Below are 14,223 nucleotides of genomic sequence, written 5' to 3'. Positions count from 1 at the left end.
AATGTTAGATGTTTTATCCATCCATCCATCTGTTCACCCAGATGGCAGAATGAATATTCTAAAAAAAAAAAAACCTCCATGGATATTATGTAGAGAAGGTTGTAAGATTAAATGTAAAAAGAATACATATAAACCTGAAATTTAGCTATGAAAGATGGATCCTACAAGTGCAGTATAGAGGGGCCGGCCTTTGAGTGCTGTGTACCTGTGTAAAAACTGCACTAAATGCTTAAAATGTCAACATCAGCTAAATAGCTGCTAAAAATCTTTGCATCGTGTAAACGGAATTAGAATGTCTATCTCGGTGGTTGAGAGTCCTGTTTTCCTTGATTATGTTTCCTCCCATCAGGCCATTTGGTTCTGCACACCATGATTAAGAGGAGCACTGGACGTTGGAACGCTTGGGCTGAAAGTGGTTGGGGTGCTGGTGGAGTGGGGTCCTAGGGGCTGCCGATGACCACCTTTCCAGGCACTTTGCTGCAATTTGGAGACTATAGTCAACGCACGCAGAGAACCGATGCGGTTTGTCGGAATTTGAAGCACCTTCATCCAGAATCCATACTGTTCCAGGCGGGTGCTTAGCATTTCAAATATTATCAGAGTCTTCACCAGAAGGATTATTAGTTTAAGTGACGTTAGAGACAATTTCTTAATTGGCAAAATGAGTCATGTTCCAGGTAGGTGTGTTTGCTTAGGAACATTGTGCAGGGACAAAGTGCAAGACTCCGGGCAGCCCAGGAAACTTCTGCGGTCATTGCAGTGTTGGAAGCCTGTGACCCATCAGTCTTGGGGAAACCCACCCACCGCCCCGCTCATGGGGTCCAGTTGTCTCACGTGACTGAGTCTAGGTACTTCTGCCATGAAAATATTGTGTCTAAGTTGCAGCAAGCTTTTCGTGCAGGAGCCGTAAGCAGAGACCACAAGCACGTAACTACTTTTGTACTTGGTTGTTAGCAAACGTCTGCCGCCTTCTTTGTGGGGAGGCTGGGGAGCAGAATTTGGTTCAAGACTTGCTTTCTTGTGCTGGGCCGTCTCCCCTCGAGGTTACATGCGTGTGGCGAGCACATGCTTGTGTCCATGTGTGGTGTCGGTGGCCACGTGTCCCAGCCCGCAGGAAGATGGCCACCTTCACCCCCCCAACTGGGGATTTGCTAAAATGATCCAATTGTGCCGCATTCACCTGCAACAAGGCGGGGGGGGGGGGTTCCAGTACCAGCGCAGAGGTGGCCCTTGAGGCTCTAGGCCCCGTAGGTGGTCGCGTGAGCCCTGAGCTCTGTTCGCAGACGTTAACAGAACCTCCTCCCAGGGAGGCCTACACAAGCCAGGGCACAGGAGCCTATCATGTGAGAGTTTGACACACAGTCAAGAACCACAGAGCACACCAGGTGCCCCACTGTCCTGAGATTGTTCAGTGGCACAAAAATTGGGAGCATTCCCTCTCGAGGAATTATAGATGATAGAGAAATTTAGAATAAATTAAGATGTAAGTATCTTTAAATGCTTAGAGATACAGAAGAAGAAATTGAATGCATAAGACAACCATAAGATATTATTATTTTTTTAAATTAGGAAAATGGGGCACCTGGGTGATTCAGTTAAGTGTCTGATTTGGTTTCAGCTCAGGTCATGATCTCAGGGTGGTGAGATCCAGCCCCATGTCAGGCTCCTGAGGTCAGCTTGGAGTCTACTTGAGATTCTCTCTTTCTCTTTCCCTCTCTCTCCTCTCATGTTCTCTCTTCTCTCTCTCAAATAAATAAATAAATAAATAAATAAATAAATAAATAAATAAAATCTTTTAAAAAATAAAATTAGGGGGAGGCATAAAAACAAAATAGAAATTTTAGAAATGGAAGTATTATCATTGAAATGAAAAAGTGAAGGGATGGGATAACTCTAATGAACAGATAGCTGATGAAAGGCAAAATAGAAGTGAAGAAATCAGAATACGGTGGGAGGAGATAAAGAAACAGGAAACACGTGGACTCTCAGATTTATACCGAAACAACGATGTGTAGGCCCTTTCCTTGCACAGAAGAACTAGGTCTCCTGTGAGTAATGTATTCATATTGTCATAAGTTTCTATAAAATTTGTAAAAGCAGGATTTTAAACTACCGTTGGTTGACCACTGTCTCCATTCCTCTGGGTCCCTGTCACACAGTCCTTGGGGTGGGGAGCCTTGGGATGGCTGTGCGTCTCCTTGGGAAAGTTGGCCTGGGGGTATTTCGGTTTGTGTCCAGTGGGATGCTGGGGGGAGTGTTCAGTAAGTCCCCCGTGTAGCTCGGTTACCACGGGGGCCCTAGGCTGGGAACAGCTCCCAGGAATACGTTCCTACCACTGACAAAATGCCCAGCATCGCGTCACAGAAGGGCAAGGCCAGGGGTTGTTTCATGAGAGGAAAATACTCTATAGCCCTCGCGGCTGAGGGAGTAAAACATGCTTTCCCGTTTGCCTGTAGTTCTTATTCAAGCATCGCCAGTGCGCAGCGTTCTGGAAGCTTCCGGGGCACAGTATGACTTAACAGTTCTATGCATTGCGCAGTGCTCTTCATGGGAAGCATCCTCTCAACCCCCTTGACCTGCCTCACCCCCCAGCTCCCCTCTGACAATCATTTCTCTGTATTTAAGAGTCTGGGCTTTTGGGGTTTTCTTTCTTTCTTAAATATTCCCCACCTGAGTGAAATCATCCGGGATCTGTGTCTCTGACCTGGTTACCGAAGCTCTGTGACATGCGGTGGGGCTTGCGATGCCTCCAGCTCTGTGCTTTGGCTACCGGGGTCTTCTGCGGTTTCATATGAATTTTAGAATTGTTTTAGATCTGTGAAAAATGCTGCTGGTATTTTGATAGGGATTGCATGAAATCTGTAGGTTGCGTTGGGAAGTACGGACATTTTAACAATATTTGTTTGCCTAATCCACGAGCACGGGACATCTTTGCATTTCTTCTTGTCATCTTCAGTTTCTTTCATCAATATTTTATAGTTTCTGGAGTCCAGGTCTTCTGCCTCCTGGGTGAAGTTATTCCTAGGCATTTTATTATTTTTGGTGCACTTGTAACTGGGCCTGTTTCTCACTTTTTCTTTTGGATACGTCAGTTTTAGTGGGTAGGAATGCAAGGGATTTCTGTACATTGATTTTTGTATCCTGCAGCCTTACTGGATTCCTGTATCAGCTCTAGTAGTTTTTTGTTGGTCTTTCGGGTTTGTTCATTTCCTTCCTTCTGATTTTCTGTATGAAATAACATGTCATCCACATGCAGTGAAAGTTTTACTTCTTCCTTATAAACTTGGATGTCTTTTATTCCTCTTTCTCGTCTGATTGTTGTGGCCTAAGACTTCCAGTACTATGTAGAGTAGAAGTGGTGAGAGTGGACATCCTGTCTTCCTCCTGACCTTAGTGGAAAAGTTATCAGCTTTTCACCATTGAGTTTATCATTAGATGTGGGTTTTTCTTTCTTTCTTTTTTTTTTTTTTTAAGATTTTTATTTTATTTGTTCATGAGAGAGAGAGAGAGAGAGACAGAGACAGAGAGAGAGGCAGAGACACAGGCAGAGTTCGGAGAAGCAGGCTCCACGCAGGGAGCCTGACATGGGACTCGATCCTGGGACCTCAGGATCACACCCTGGGCCAAAGGCAGTGCTAAACCGCTGAGCCACCCAGGGATCCCAGATGTGGGTTTTTCATATACAGCCTTTATTCTGTTGAGGTTTATTCCCTCTAAAACTTCTTTGTTGAGAATTTCTATCATGAATGGAAGTTGTACTTCATCAAGTGCTTTTTCTGCATCTACTGAAATGATCATATGGTTTTTATCCTTTTTCTTTGATGTGATGTGTCATGTTGATTGATTTGTGAATATTGAACCACCCTACATCCCAAGAATAAATCCCTCTTAATTGCGGTGAGTGATTTTTTTTTAATGTATTGTTGTTTTGGGTTGCTAATATTTTGTTGAGGATTTTTGTGTCTATGTTCATCAGAGATAGAGGCCTACAGTTCTCTTTTTTTTGTGGTATCTTTATCTGGTTTTGGTATCAGGGTAATGTTGGCTTCATAGAATGAATTTGGAAGTTTTCATGAACTCTTCTTTAAATGGCTGGTAGAATTTACCTGTGAAGCCATCTGGTCCTGAACTTTTGTTTTGTTGGGATTTTTTGGATTAATAATTCAATTTCATTGCTGTTAGTCAGTCTATTTAAATTTCTATTTCTTTCTGATTCAGTTTTGGTAGGATGTATGTTTCTAGAAATTTATCCAGGTTGTCCAATTTGTTGTCATATAATTTTCATAATATCCTTTTATAATCATGTATATTTCTGTGGTGTCAGTTGTTATTTCTCTTCTTTCATTTCTGAGTTTATTTCAGTCCTCTCTCTCTCTCTCTCTTTGATGAATCTGGCTAGAGATTTATCAACTTTGTTGATCCTTTCGAAGAACCACCTCTTGGTTTCATTGATCTGTTCTATTATTTTTCAAGTTTCTATATGATTTATTTCTGCTCTAATCTTATTATTTTCTTCCTTTTTTATTTATTTTATTTTTTTTTTATTTTCTTCCTTCTACTAGCTCTAGGTTTTGGTTATTCTTTTCCTAGCTCCTTTAGGTGTAAGGTTAGGTTGTTTATTTGAGATTTTTCTCATTTCTTGAAGTAGGCTTGATTGTTACAAAGTTCCCTCTTAGAACTACTTTTGCTGCATCCAAAGATTTTGGACTGTTGTGTTTTCATTTTCATTTTCATTTCTCTTCATGTATTTTTTTTATTTCATGTTTGATTTTTTTGGTTGACCCATTCATTGTTTAGTAGCATTTATTTAACCTCTGTGTATTTGTACTCTTCCCAGATTTTTTTCTTGTGATTGATTTCTAGTTCCACATCATTGTGGTTGGAAAAAGCACATGCCATAATTTCAGTCTGTTTGAATTTGTTGAGACTTGTTTTGTGGCCTAACCGATGATCTGTTTTGGAGACTGTTCCATGTGCACTTGAAAAGAATGTGTATTCTAATGTGTTGGGATGAAATGTTCTGAATATATTTATTAGATCCATCTGGTCCAATGTGTCATTCAACGTCACTGTTTCCTTGTTGATCTTCTATCTACATGACCTATCCATTGATGTAAGTGGGTTGTTAAATCCTCCAGTATTATTGTATTACTACTGATTTCTTCCTTTATGTCCATTAATACTTGCTTTATGTATTTGGGTGTTTATATGTTGGGTGCATAAATATTTATAATTGTTATGTTTTCTTATTGGATTGTTCCCTTTATAATTGCGTGGTTTACTGCTTTGTCTCATTACAACCTGTGTTTTATAATCTATTTTTTCTGATGTAATTATTGCCATCTGGCTTTCTTTTCATTTCCATTTGCATGATAAATGTTTCTCCATTCCCTCACTTTCAATCTGCAGGTGTCTTTAGTTCTAAAATGAGTCTCTTGTAGGCAGCATATAAACGGGTCTTGGGGCACCTGAGTGGCTCAGTTGGTTAAGCATCTGCCTTTGGCTTAGATCATGATCCCAGGATCCTGTGATCCAGTCCTGCATTGGGCTCCCTGCTCAGCAGGGGATTCACTACTCTCTCTCCCTCTGCCCCTCCCCTGGCTTGTACTCTCTTTCTCTCAAATAAATAAATAAAATCTTTAAAAAAAATAAATGAGTCTTGCCTTTTAGCCGTCAAGTCACCCTATGTCTTTTGATTAGAGAATTTAGTCCACTTACATTCAAAGTAATTACTGATAGGTATATAGTTACTACTATTTTGTTACTTATTAGTTGTTTTGTTTTTTTGGGGGGGTATTTTTTGTCAGTGACAATTGATACAGGAGGACAGTGAAATTTTATCTTCCATGTGCTGAGGAAAAATATTAATTTAGACTTCTAGCATTCCATACCAAGAGGGAAACAAACGCATTTCTAGACATTTAAAAGTGAAAAGGTTGACTCTCAGTATATGAGCTACTTAAATAATACTTCTTGGCAAGAAAAACAGAAGAATTCAGAAAGAAGAGATAGAATCCAGGAAGAAATGGTAAGCAAGAAAAGTTTCTAAGCTGAAAACAGGAATTAAAAAGAAAAAAATCAACCCGAGGGCACCTGAGTGTTTCAGTTGATTGAGTGTGGGACTCTTGGTTTCGGCTCAGGTTGTGATCTCTGGGTTGTGGGATCAAACCATGGGTTGGGCTTCACACTCAGCGGGGATTCTGCTTGGGATTCCCTCTGTTCCTCTCCCAACTCGTGTGCACATGTGCACACTCTCTCTTCTCTCAAAGAAATAAATATTTAAAAAAATAAAAAAATTTTAAAAATCCCACAAAACAACAACAAAAAAACCCAATTTGGGTGTGTTCGGGAGCAAAGTGGAACTTGAACACAATATAAAAATAGCATATAAGAAGGAAAGGATAAGGGTGAAGCATTTTAAGTTTGTTGATACTTTTTTTAAAAAATCAAATCAAATTTAGAGTTTAAGCTGAATATCTTTAAGGTTAAGGAATTAATCTTTCTTAAGATCATGAGATCAAGCCGACATCGGGCTCTGCAGTGGGTGTGCAACCTGCTTAAAATTCTCTCTTCTCCCTCTGTCCCTCCCCAACTCTGCTCATGTGGGCTCTCTCTCTCTCTCTGTAAAAAAAAAAAAAAAAAAGAATTTAAAAAAGAATCTTAAATTAAAAAAAATTAAGAGAACAAAAGTAGGAAGTATAACTGTAGAATCAGTGGGGAAAAAAGGGCAGAATTACTTGTTCAATATAATGTAGGAAAAAAAGGGAAAGGATGAAAAAAATCAAAGGCTCTGGGTGGCACAGAAGAGGGGTATTATTATTATTATTATTATTATTATTATTAACAAATGAAGCAAATGAGACTCAAAGAGTTTACATGATTTACCTGAAATCAGACATCTAAGTGAAGGAAAGCAAACTCTGGTCTTCAGCCTTTTAGGTAGGTTATTTTTTTCTATCTCAATAAGCTCTAGTGTCTCCTTCATTTCTAAAAGGAACCCTGAAATATCTTTGACACCTGGTTATATTTGAATAATTCCGAAATATCTCTGAAGCAGATACTTCCATCCAAATGTCTTGTTTCCACCCCCTCCTCTAATCTCAGGCTCCTGGGTCACGGTGGATGCGGCCCTCCTGACGCTGCACATCAAGTAGGGACTTTGTCCATTTCCCTGGCCCCTGACGCCCCAACACACACATCCACTCACGGCCTGCCCTTGGGTCAACACCCTGCCTTTGAAGTAAAACAAGGAGCTGAAATGATGGCAAAAAAGGCCTGTGCTTATACGTTAAATTTTATTTATGGTTTCTGAGGTTAGCCAAGGAGATTTTTTGTTGGATTTTGAGGAAAACAGTTGGAGTTTCCTAAGAATGGAACCCCCTCCCCAGCCTCAACTGTCAGATGATTTTTCCAGGAGAAACTCAACAGCCACTTTGCCTTAAAGGGCCTTGCTCACTGTGCATGGTGTGGGGAGAGGCGGAGGGGGTGCTGCGGCTAGCAGGGCTGGTGCTTGCACTTCACTCACCTTTCTTTTTGTCTGCTAGGTTCTTGTGTGTGTGTGTGCTAGATTCTATTCGATTATCTATCTTTTTATGTCGTGTTTGATGTTTTATCTTGCTTATTTTCTCTACTAAGTGTATAAGGTTTTAGTACTTACTGGATGAGAGGGATTCATTTTAACTGAATTATTTAAGCTCTAGAAATCTGGAAGCATTCTTCCTTAAAATCCCACGTCGGAATCTGGCTAAGAGTGCTTGGGTAGGAGGCCTTGGTAATCTGATTTGTTGGTGACCTCAGTTCCTGGAACTGCACCTCTCGGAGAACCAGGGCCTTTTATGGCGTGTTAGAAGCTTGGCCAGTGTGCCAGCATCTTTTATCAGAGTTGTGCTGGCATACATATGCTCACATAACTTACTCTTCTTGTTTTATTTTACTCCTTTGGTGACTGGGACAAATTTGTATGCAAGACACTAGGTTGACACAAAATAATCCCTTTACAGAAAAATAGGAAAAATTTAATTCACTAGAATTCTCCCTTTAATTTCTGGTTTTCCATTCACTGTTCAAACCTGTTTTTCCTCCACCAATTTATAGAAGCAGCACTTGTCAAGGTCACCATGTTGTCAACACAGTTTGTATTTGAAAAACACATCAACACTACCTGTCTCTTGAAATACTCTCCTCTCTTGTATTTCCTGATACCACGTTTTCCTGGAAATCCCATTTTCTGCTCCTTCTCCTTTGTTGACATCAGCTCCTTTATGTCCAACCTCTAAATGTGCGGATTCTTCAGATCTGGTCCTGGGACCCCGCCCCCCCCTCCCCCCCCCCCCCCCCGCTTCCTCTCCCTAGATCTTCTGGATCTCCATGGATTCCTGAGTCCTTGCCTCCCAGCTTCATACATCTTGCCCATATCTTTCCTTTAATTGTCAGAGGTACACGTCCAACCGTCACTTAACATATTCATGTGATGCTTCACATCTCAAATTCAGTATGTTTGAAAAAGAACATGAGTTCTTTCCACCATCAATTGTAGACACTATTAGCCACTCGTGCAACTCTCCTCATCTTATATTTGTTGCTGGCAAAACTCTGATTTTCTTCTGCTAGCCACTTTTTCAAGTAGTTTTAGGGTTAGAGAAAGACTAAGTGGGAAGTATGGAGAGTTCCCATATCATCCCTCTCTAGTCCCCCACTTACCCACAGTTTTCCCTGGTATTAACATCTTGCATTAGTGTGGTATATTTGCCAATATTGGACCAATGTTGATAAGTCATTATTAATTGAAATCCATAGTTGGCATCAATGTTTACATTTGTGTTGTACACAGTCAGCTTTAACCAGTGGATGACGTCATGTATCCACTGTCATACTATCAGATGAATAGTTTTGCTGCACCTCAATCCCCAGCATTCTACCCCCTGGCAACAACCACTGATCAGTTTTTTAAGTATTTATTTAAATTCCAGTGAGTTAACATACAGTGTAATAGTTTCAGGTGAACGATATAGTGATTCAACGCTTCATTACAAGGCCTGGTGCTCCTCACAACTGCACTCCTTAATCCCCTTCGCCTATTTACCTTCCCCCTCCGGTAACCACCAGTTTATTCTCTATAGTTAAGAGTTGCTTCTTAATTTGCTTCTCTCTCTCTCTTTTTTCTCCCCTTTGCTCATTTGTTTTGTTTCTTAAATTCCACATATAAATAAAATCATATGGGATTTGTCTTTCTCTGACTGACTTATTTTGTGTAGCATAATACTCTCCAGCAAGATTTCATTCTATTTTATGGATAAGTAGTGTGTGTGTGTGTGTGTGCGCGCGCACGCGGTCACCACATCTTCTTTAACCATTCATCAATCAATAGACACTTGGGCTGTTTCCATGTCTTGGCTATTGTAGATAGCGCTGCTATAAACATTGGAGTGCGTGTATGCCTTTGAATTAGTATTTTTGTATTCTTTGGTTAAATACCCGGTAGTGTAATAGCTGGATCCTAAAACTTGTATGGAACCCCCAAAGGACTCCATATAGCCAGAGTAACCTTGAAAAAGAAAAATCTGGAAGCATCACAGTCCAGACGTCAAGTTATATTATAAAACTGTAAAGTTATCATGACAGCATGGTATTGGCACAAAAATAGATACATAGATTGATAGAACAGAATAGAAAACCCAGAAATGAACCCACAATTATATGGTCAAATAATCTTTGACAAAACAAGAAATAATATCCAATGGGGAAAAAGACAGTCTCTTTGATAAAGGTGCTGGGGAAACTGGACAGCAACAAGCAAAAAAGAAAAAAAAAAAAAGAAAGGAAAAAAGAAACTGGACCACTTTTTTGCACCATACACAAAAGTAAATTCAAAATGGATTAAAGACCTAAATGGGAGACATGAAACCATAAAAATCCTAAAAGAGAAACAGGCAGTACCCTTTTTGACATCGGCCATAGCAACTAGCTATGTCTAGATATGTCTCTTTTGACAAGGGAAATAAAAGCAAAAATAACTATTGGGATTTCATCACAACAAAAAGTTTCTGCTCAGTAAGGGAAATAAGAAAGCTAAAAGGCAACGTACAGAATGGGAGAAGGTATTTGCAAATGACGTATCTGATAAAAGATAGTTTCCAAACATATAAAGAGCCTACAAAACTCAACACCTCAACAACAAATAATCCAATTTAAAAAAGGGTAGAAGACACGAACAGACATTTCTCCAGAGAAGGGACACTGATGACCAACAGACACATGGAAAGTGCTCATCGTCACGGATCCTCAGGGAAATACGGGTCAAACCTACAGCGAGGTATCGCCTCACGCCTGTCAGAGCGGCGAACATCAACCACACAGGAAACAGTAGGGTACAGTGTGGGCGAGGGTGTGGAGAGAGGGGAGCCCTCTTGCCCTGTTGGTGGGGATGCAAACTGGTGCAGCCACTGTGGGAGACAGTGTGGAGGGTCCTCAAAGAGCTAAAAATAGAACCACTGATCTATTTAATGTCTATGCAGTTTTTTTCCAGGATGTACCATTGTTACAATCATATACTCAGATTGGCTTCTTTCACCAAAAACTATTAAGCACGTAGAGTTCCTTCAGGTCTTTCCATAGCTTGAGCTCCCGTTTCCTTCATTGATGAATAAGGTTTCAGTGTGCGACTGTGCCACCGTTTATGACCCATTTAAGTATCAAAAGATACCTTGATGGCTTCTAATTTTTGATAGTTATGAATATAACTGGTATGAACATTCTTATGTAGGTTTTTGGGTGAACATACATTTTTATTTGCACCTTCCTCACTTACTTTGGAGACAGGATTATGTCTCCAGTATCAGGGAAATATCCTGATGGATACAGAACAATACAGAGGTCCCTTTCTCCTTGCATGCAGCTGGGTTAGGGTGGTCATTCTGCCGGTAACACCTGACTAGGGACTTCTGCGGGACTTCTAGAAAAATCTTTCTTCACTCCTAGGAAGGAGACAGTGGTTGGGATGGCCACTCCCATCTCTAGACATGCTCATGCCTAAAACTGCTGCACCCCATGGCCGAGGATAGTCCTATGTAAGGAACCGAGCGCTAAGAGGACCGCAGAGGAGCGAAGCCAGCGCTCGGGAGGGCAGCACCTGGACCCCTCCTGCTCACTTCTTGGTTGTATCAGCTAACACGTTGTCAAAAGATCTAATGCAAATTAACTGGAGCAGTGGGTAGAAGAGGAGGCGAGAACGACCCCCGGACCGGCCAAAGCCCGCGGGCCCCTGCATCCCCGCCATGGCCCCATGCCCAAGAGAAGGGCTGAAGGGGAGGCTAAAGGAGATAAAGCCAAGGTGAAGGATGAGCCACAGAGAAGAGCTGCAAGGCTGTCTGCTGAACCTGCTCCTCCCAAGCCAGAGCCCAAGCCTAAAAAGGCCCCTGCAAAGAAGGGCGAGAAGGTACCCAAAGGGCAAAAGGGGAAAGCTGATGCTGGCAAGGATGGAAATAGCCCTGCAGAAAGGGGAGATGCCAAAACGGACCAGGCACAGAAGCTGAAGGTGCTGGAGATGCCAAGTGAAGTGTGTGCATTTTTGATAACTGTGTGCTTCTGGTGACTGTACAATTTGAAATACTATTTTTTTAATCAAGTTTTATAAAAATGCAGAATTTTGTTTTACTTTTTTTTTTTTTTGAGTTATGTTGTTAGCACACGGAACACTTCATTTTTGTTTTGGGGGAAGGGCACATGTCACTAATAGAATATTTCCAAAGCTAGATTGATAACAAAAGGGAAAAACACCTTCCCCTTCTAGTTTTGAGAAACTTCCTCTTGGCTCCCAGGAGGAGGGATTCCTTGATGTTGACACACAGGAGCCACCTTGGTGCTGTGGAAAAACTAAAATTCATTTTTTTATGTCCTCTTCTCCCTCTCTGCCTTCAACATAGACTTGACACCCTTAAACCCAGAGACCTGTTAGAACCTGACCCCATGAAATGGTTCCCAGTATGTCAGGCAATCTAGACTTGACAGGGTCGCCACTGAGATGGCATCCCTCAAAAGAGTTCCCTTTTTTAGCTTGTGGATCTTCAGATTGATAATTCTGCCATTTTCATTTCATTTCCTGAAAGTCAGGGTCAGCTTGTGAAAAGTTGTTAAACAACATGCTACATGTGAACTGTCAACTCTAAACTTTCCCCGTTCAGAGCATCACGTGAAGACTTCCTTGGGTTTCACAGTGGCTTCCTGATTTTGGTGGTCCGCTGAAGAAGGGAGTTTGAAGGTTGTTGTATACTGTGAGCAATCGTCCGCCCATGTCCTGCCTGAAATATCATGATAGTTTATGAAAAGTATCTTTAATAAAGCTGGATACAGTCTGGCTTGGGAAAAAAAATAAAGCAAATGAGTTTTCTGTTAGCCAACAGCAATCTAATGGTCCCCCCCCCAACCCCCATCTATCTTCCTTATTTCAGTAAATGGCATCATGGTTGTCTACATGGTCATTCAAATCCGAAATTTAAAAGCTGTCTCTAGATAGCCCCTCCCTGCCTCTCCCTCAGGCACCTCCCTTGCACCCAATCCATCTGCAGGTCCAACTGCTTCTTCGAGACCTCCCACAGCTTATCCTCTTCTCTCTTTCTACAAACACACCTGAGTCCACGCCGTCATTATCTTTTTTGCCAGAATTGCTGCGGATCCGCTTTCATCTACTCCAAGACCCCTCCGGCCGGGTCTCCAGTCGTGTAGCAACAGAGATGGAATCAGGCCCTTCATCCAACATCCTTCCATGGCTTCTCATGGTTCCTAGACCAGTAGCCAAATTCAGCCCCCAGCCTGTAGCACCCTGCTGATGTGGCTCTGTCACTGTCCAGACTCAGGGCTTGCTGTCCCCTGGTCACACTGGTTCGCTTCCCACCCCCGGCGGACATCCGACCCGCGTCAGCATCTTTGCACTGTCTAGTCCCTCTGCGCGCACTGCCTTCCAGGACGATGCGGCACCCCCTCCCCACGCATATCCAGTTCACCTAATTGTCTCTCCACATTTTTATGCGTCAGCATAAGGATCACCTGCTCAGGGAGCCTTCCCTGGACACCTATTTTGAGGCTGCGGCCCATCGTTTCTCTCTGGTGTGGTCTCTTGTTTGTCTCCTTTGAGGCACTTACTGCAAAAGGTTGGTTGGTCGGTTATTTCACTGCTCCCCCTACTTCTCTCTCCCACAATAATGGAAGAGATGAAGGATTCCCCTTGTTCTGCTAGCCGAGGGGTCCCCCAGCACCCGGCCAACACCTTGCATATAAGGGGCACTCCATAGGAGGTGCCAGATGAAGGAGGAACAACAAACTCCTCTTTTATGTAATTCCAGTGTGATTCACACGCAAATTAGCTTCCGGCCTTCAGCATAGTGGTTCACCAATCCTGTGTGTTACTCAGTGCTCATCACTGAAGTGTGCCCCAATCCTCTTCACCTCTCTTACCCATTCCTCCCACCTCCCAACTGGTAACCATCCGTTTGTTCTTTATGAGTCTGTTTTCTCTCTTTTGTTGTGGTTGTTGTTGATTTGTTTCTTTTCTTATTTTTAATAGCCATGTCTGTTGATCTTAATCTGGCATTCATCAAGTTTTTTTTTTTTTTTTAAGATTTTATGTATTTATTCATGAGAGACACAGAGAGAGGCAGAGACACAGCCAGAGGGAGAAGCAGGCTCCCAACGGGGAGCCCGATGTGGGACTTGATCCCAGGACCCTGGGGTCATGCCCTGAGCCGAAGGCAGATGCTCGACCACTGAGCCACCCAGGTGCCCCTGATTTTTTTTTTTTTTTTTTTTTTTAGTTTTTTTATGATAGTCACAGAGAGAGAGAGAGAGGCAGAGACATAGGCAGAGGGAGAAGCAGGCTCCATGCACGGGGAGCAAGATGTGGGATTCGATCCTGGGTCTCCAGGATCGCGCCCTGGGCCAAAGGCAGGCGCCAAACCACTGCGCCACCCAGGGATCCCTTTTTTTTTTTTTTTTTTAACAAGAGAATGGCACAGTGGAAAGGCAGAGGAAAGGGAGAAGACAGTTAAAAATAAAAGGTAGAAGAGGCATTTTATAATTTATTAATCTATGAATATTAGTATCTCATTTTAGAATTTGAAAATTCTCACTTCCGAGACATCTGATTTAGAGAGCATAAAAAAGTTCATTGTATAAATTTTCCAATTTTTATTCCACTTGAGTGGGAAAACAATCTAGTTTAGTTCAGTAGAA

General features: G+C 42.0%; 1 long non-coding RNA gene and 1 pseudogene across 2 annotated transcripts in view; both read left to right on the top strand.

Annotated features, from left to right (window-relative positions):
- Positions 1-14,223, top strand: part of LOC140637318 (uncharacterized) — a 62,798-nt gene that overhangs the window by 10,421 nt on the left and 38,154 nt on the right. The window contains exon 5 of one of the 2 annotated variants that reach the window (XR_012034497.1): positions 350-5,614. The exons of the other annotated variant lie outside the window; for it this stretch is intronic. This is a non-coding gene — a long non-coding RNA (uncharacterized lncRNA). Of the gene's footprint in view, positions 1-349; positions 5,615-14,223 lie in introns of those variants that run through there. 2 annotated transcript variants of the gene reach the window in all.
- Positions 11,282-11,553, top strand: LOC140618842 (non-histone chromosomal protein HMG-17 pseudogene; annotated as a pseudogene).

This window comes from Canis lupus, chromosome 1 (assembly GCF_048164855.1).
Source record: "Canis lupus baileyi chromosome 1, mCanLup2.hap1, whole genome shotgun sequence".
In the NCBI taxonomy this organism is placed as follows: Eukaryota; Metazoa; Chordata; class Mammalia; order Carnivora; family Canidae; genus Canis; species Canis lupus.
Note: the sequence above shows the minus strand (reverse complement) of the source record. Positions and strands in the feature narration are given on the sequence as shown.